We start from the raw sequence: 6,508 nt of genomic DNA, 5'->3' as shown, positions 1-6,508 counted from the left end.
TTATTGTGCAAAAAAATCTAACAATTTGTGATGAGGCAGAGGAACACCAGGGATTGAGATTCCACTGATTGGTTTCATTATTAACCATTCAAAAGCAGAAATTTCATATCAAGTTCTCTAAGTGTCATTTGCACTGCGGAAATCAATGAAGTTCATGGCAGAAAGGTAGGGCTGCTATTTCACGGAGCAAGGAGCCTTTCAAAGAGGAGTTATATTGCTACAATGCCTCAAATGTCCATAGAAGGAACAACTGAAACCATGAATTTGTAGAAATTAAATCATTCTTCGATGGTTTTAAGTTGTTTTGTTACTTTACCTTGTTGTCCTTTCTTTTAACTTTAATTCATTCTATGCCCTTTTCCATCAACCTCCACTGTTGGTCTCATTGATCACCGAGATCCCAGATGTTCCAATAACCTTGCTGCTTTGTTGTTAGCTCACACATTTAGATGGTTAAAATACAAAATTAATTGAAACTGAGAGGTGAATTATAAAAAAAATCCAACTCAACATGATCACTGCAAGATTCCCTGCTGAGCCATTAATACCTAATGTGATGGGCACACCATATATTCTCTACCTCATTGTATCAAGGGAATACTGTCAACACATGGATATAGCGTCAGATGGAAAAAGCTCATGCGCAGCAGGACACTGGAGGGACAATACAAATATGACTTTGGCACTATCACCAATTAATTTCTTTTTAAATGCATGATGTAAGATATCTATTCCCCTAAAAGACACACATAAGTGTTTATTTAACTTGCAATAGCTAAAATGTTAGAACAATAATAAGTGTTCCTTTTAAAATGAAAAGCATCAAACAACCTCAGCTGGTCAGGATATGTTTAAATGATCAAAATATGTCTGAAACATTGAAAGCAATTATATATTATATATATATATCCATACACACACATACATAATAATGCATCTCTGGTCATATAAATTGTGTTAGTTAAAATTCTTAGTCATCTGTCAAAATGTGTTTAAATGCTGTTGACTTATTTTTTTCTATTCATTCTTTGCCTGTGGTTATTGCTGGTAAGGAGAGCAATTATTGGTGAAAACTAACTGCTTCATGAAGGGTCTAGACCCGAAATGTCAGCTTTATGCTCCTCTAATGCTGCTTAGCCTGCTGTGTTCATCCAGCTCTACTCCTTTTTGTCTCAGATTCTCCAGCATCTGCAGTTCCTACTATCTCTGCTTCATAAAGATGCTGGGATGCCTTTTTTGGGAAACATTACAGCAAATGTGCTGAAGATACTCCCTCAGTGCAGTTCAGTAGGGAGTCCAGTCTTGCCACAATGAGAGAATGTCCATATTTATCTAAGTCAGGTACTGGTTGAACAAGATGACTATTAAAAACCAAAAGACCTGCGGATGCTGTAAATCAAGAACAAAAACAAAGTTGCTGGAAAAGCTCAGCAGGTCTGGCAGCATCTGTGGAGGAGAAAACAGAGTCAACGTTTCAGGTCCGGTGACCCTTCCTCAGAACTGATGGTGGCTGGGAAAACGTCAGTTTATGTGCAGAAAATAGGGAGGTGGGTGGGGTAGGGAGTAAACAATAGGATAACGCATCGCCTGCCACTACACACCCCCTGTTGTTAGTCACTCACAGTCCCTATTAACAGCTACTCACCCTCCCAGCCTGATCGTTAGCAACTCCTTTGTCTGTCCAACTGTCTTTCTCTCTCCTTGGGCTCTGTCCTATCATTTACTCCCTACCCCACCCACCTCCCTATTTTCTGCATATAAACTGACATTTTCCCAGCCACTATCAGTTCTGAGGAAGGGTCACCAGACTCGAAACGTTAACTCTGTTTTCTCCTTCACAGATGCTGCCAGACCTGCTGAGCTTTTCCAGCAACTTTGTTTTTTGTTGTTGAAGATGACTGTTAAGTTTATAATAGATGTGGATTCAAACATTCATCTGTCCACAACCTTACTGTATTGCATGTTATCCTTCTTTGTTAATTAGGAGATTACAACAAATTGTATCTCGTGGAAGCCCTCTTGTTTGTGTATTATTTTGTTTATATATATATATTACAACAAACTATGACTTACAGTTCTGTCTTAATCTTGAATCATTTTCAAATCTACAATTCAACTATTCAAAGGGTAAACACATATATAGACTTCAGGAACTACCCAGTTGATTGTAGATCGAAGCGTTGCCAGTGACAGAACCAATCACTCATCGTGTACCAACCACCAATTCCCATTACTTGGGAATTATGAACTCACAGTTCCTCACATTTGACAACTAAACAAATATCTTAACACACCGGGAAGGAATATTTGAAAATAACCCCAAATGCCTTCCAATCCATCATACACTTAGCAAACGATAATAATTACATTTACACAGAGAAAAATCTGGGGGGAATGGTAAAACTGACATTATGGTTCTCTGCTACTAAATACCTTGACTGTGTTTGAATGTACACTTTTCATTAAGCAGAAGGGAGGATATTTGGAAAACGTAAAATACATAGAAAACATAGCCATCAAATGGATGATCCCCAATCTAATCCTTGGAATGGGTTTTAATGGGTACAAATTAATCAGATGTTTCCGGATAGAAAAAAGTGCATTACATAAATGTTGCATGAATTTTCTGATGGTGGCGCTGGGGTATTTACCCATATTGTCAAAGGGGAAATGGGGGATTTTGTTTGTTTGAACAGGTCCTGATCTGGTAACTGCGTGAAATGAATGTTACTTTGTTGCTCATCAGCCCAAGACTGCGTGCAGTTGTTGTATTGCTGTAAACTTGAAAGGGGCTGACTTGTGTGCAGCGTCGAAACTATTCCAGCTTTCAGTAGTGAGTTAGACAAAATTCTTCAGCTTTTTGAGCAATGTTCCCAGACATGCTCCAACTGCATTTATGCTATAACACAGGCTCACTGAAGATATTCTCTCTGGTGTTCCAAACTATGGACTTTTAGACTTTTGCCTTTGAAGACTGAAATTAGAAAATATTCAAGTCTAAAACAATCTTCATAACTTACACTGTAAGACATAAGCCTATAAAAAATTGTACCAGAATTATGCCAAATAGGCTCTCCTTTGTCTAACTTGCTCATTATCTCCTCAAAGAATTATAACAGATTTGTCAGGCATGACCTTCCCTTAATGAAGATATTCTGACTAAGGACTATTTATTCATGCAATTCCAAACATTCTGTAATGTTATCTTCAATAACAGACTCTGAAATCTTAACAATGCCTGAGGTCAGCCTAACCAGCTGATATTTTCCTGCCTTCTGCTTCCTTCCTTTCTTAAACAGGGGTGTTACATTAACCATTTTCCAGTCTTCTGGGATGCTCCTTGACTCCAGTAGTTCCTGAAAGATCACCACCAATGCCTCCACCACCTCCTCAGCTACCTCCTTCAGAACCTTGGGATATAGTCCATCTGGACTGGGTAATTATCCACATTCAGATCTTTCAGCTTCCTCAGCACCTTCTCCACTGCACTTACTTCTACTCCCTGACTCTCTTGAAGTTCTGGTATGCTGCTGGTGTCTTCCACTGTGAAAACTGACGCAAAGTACCTATTCAATTCCTCTGCCATTCTTAGCTCATCATTGCTACTTCTCCACATGTTCCAGCTGTCCAAATTCAACTCTTGCCTCTTCCTAAACTCTTGAAATCTTCTTTAATATTATGAGCTAGCTTACCCTCATATTTTATCTTCTCCACCCTGATTGCTTTTTTAGTTCTCCTCTGCTGGCTTTTAAAGGATTCCCAATCCTTTGGCTTCCCACTAATCTTCACCACATTGCATGCCTTTTCTTTTGCCTTTATGCAGTCCCTGATGTCCCCTTGTCAGTCATGGTTGCCTCATCTTCCCTCAGTATGTTTCTTCTTCCTTGGGATGAATTTCTACCGTGTCTCCTGAATTACCCCCAGAAGGCCTTGCCATTGCTGCTCCACTAATTTCCCTGCTTAGCTCCCCTTCCAATCAACTCTGGCCTGCTCTTCCTTCATGTCTTTGTAATTACCTTTACTCAATTGTAATAACCATTCCATCTGGATCCAGCTTCTCCTGCTCAAACTACAGGGTGAATTCTGTCATATTATGGTTACTGCCCCCTAGGGATTCCTTCATCTTAAGCTCCCTCATCAAGTCTGCCTCATTTCACGTCATCAAATCCAGAATTGCCAGTTCCCTAGTAGGATAGACCACAAGCTGCTCCAAAAACAACCATCTTGTTGACATTCCACAAATTACTTTTCTTGAGATCTGCTACCAACGTGATTTTCCCAGGCCATCTGCATATTGAAGACCGCTCGATTATTATAATAGTGTCTTTCTTATAAGCCTTTTCTGTCTCTTGATTTATTTTCTTCCGAACATCTTGGATCTTGCTTGGAGACCTGTACAAAACTCCCATCTGGGTCTTTTTTCCTTTGCAGTTCCTCAACTCTACCCACACTGATTCTATGTCTTTCAACTCTTAAATCACTTCTTGCTATCAATTTAATTCCATTTCTTACTAATTTAGTCATTGAATCTTAATTATAGGAATCACCAATTGATACAGTTGGCAACTCTACTGCTTCACGTGGCCCAAAGCCAAATCAGTACACAAGAAGTAGATGCTGGAGAGCAGTATCTGAGTCCTTGAAGTTGCTGTGCTACTCAATATGTATTTCATTTCTGCCCAATTTTATTGTACCTCAACTAGATCTCAAGTTTGACTTACATCAACACTTCTTCTGGCAGCCTTCTCATACCTGGACCATTCTTGTCAATCCCTTCTGCATTCTCTCCAATTCATTCACATCATTTTTATAATGTGACAACCATAACTCTATACAGATCTCTTGTTGAGGCTAATAAATATCTTGTATAATTTCAACATCGCCCCCTTGCTCTTTACTCTCTGCCCTTGTTAAGAAAGATGAGAGCACAGTATGCCTTAGTAACTGCTCTCTCCATTTGTACTGCTACTTTCAATGATCTATGCACATATACACCCAAATCAGTCTACTCTTTCATCCCCTTGATTTTATATTGTCTCTCCAAGTTCTTCCTATCACAGTATCTCAGATCATACTTCTCTTTATCATAATCTATTCTCTGAGCAGGAGTTCTTTTTGATTTAGACAAAGCTGGAAATTGAATAACAAAAAGGCCAACGCTCCATCGAATCAAACAATCTCTGAAGAAATTAATAACTATGTTATTGTATCTGGCTGAACATTTTACTTTTCAATATCGTCAGATCTCACCCAAACCTGAATGAATGCAGCAATTTCACTTTCGCCAACATCAAATAAAACAAACCAAGCAGTGCCTGCTTAATAATGATATTGAGCAGCTAACCAGGTTCAATCTGCCTGCTGTGTCAATTACCTATAATGGTTTTGCACATTTCACAACATGGGTAATTCTAACATACAAATTAATATTTATAATCAAAGTATCTATCAATAAGATTATTTTCAATTTAGAAGATATACATATTGTTCATTGTTGGTCTTGAAGTAACTTGAATGAATTTTTGATGAGGTAACAGAGGTGCTCGATTACAGCAATGTCTTTGACATGGAGTAGGGATGTCAAAAAGGCTTTTGACAAAGTTCTCCATAATTAACGTGTCAGCAAATTTTGAAGTCCATAGAATAACAGGGACATAATCAACATGGATACTAAGTTGGCTCAGTGACTCGAAACAGAAAGTGTTGTAAATACAAATCAAAAACAGAAATTGCTTGAAAAAAAACTCAGCAGGTCAGGCAACATCTGTGGACAGAGAAGCAGAGTTAAAATTTCAGTCCAACGATCCTTCTTTAGTTTATCTACCTGGGATCACAAATATCCCCATGATGTACAACATTGTTTAGTTCTTTGGTTTTTTTGTCAGTAGTGTACCAGACTGGGGACGTATACAGAGGCAGGGTTCCCCAGTATCAGGACAACTGCTTTTTATCCCTGAATATGTTAGTGATCGACACTTGGGTAAATAAGGCACCATTTTAAAACGTGCACATAGCACAAAACTTGGAAGTATTGTGAACTGCAAGGAGGATAATGGTATACTTCAAGAGGACGCAGATAGGCTGATGGAATGGTTGAACATGAGGCAGATGAAATTTTATGCAGAGATCAGTTTTAGTCAGGTAAACAGAACCATAGAGTTGTACAGCACGAAAACAGGCCCTTTTGTCCAACCCGTCCATGCCAACCAGATATTCTAAACAAATCTAGTCCAATTTGCCAGCATTTGGCCCATATACATCTGAACACTTCCTATTAATGTACCGATCCAAATGCCTTTTAAATGTTGTAATTGTATTCGGCTCCACCACTTCCTCTGGCAGCTCATTCCATACACACACCACCCTCTGTGTGAAAAAGCTGTCCCTTAGGTCCCTTTTAAATCTTTTCCCTCTCACCTTAAACCCATGTCCTCTAGTTTTGGGAACAAAAACAAAGTTGCTGGAAAAGCTCAGCAGGTCTGGCAGCATCTGTGAAGGAGAAAACAGA

This window comes from Rhincodon typus, chromosome 28, assembly GCF_021869965.1.
Source record: "Rhincodon typus isolate 14 chromosome 28, sRhiTyp1.1, whole genome shotgun sequence".
Classification (NCBI taxonomy): Eukaryota; Metazoa; Chordata; class Chondrichthyes; order Orectolobiformes; family Rhincodontidae; genus Rhincodon; species Rhincodon typus.
This window is presented reverse-complemented; position numbering follows the sequence as displayed.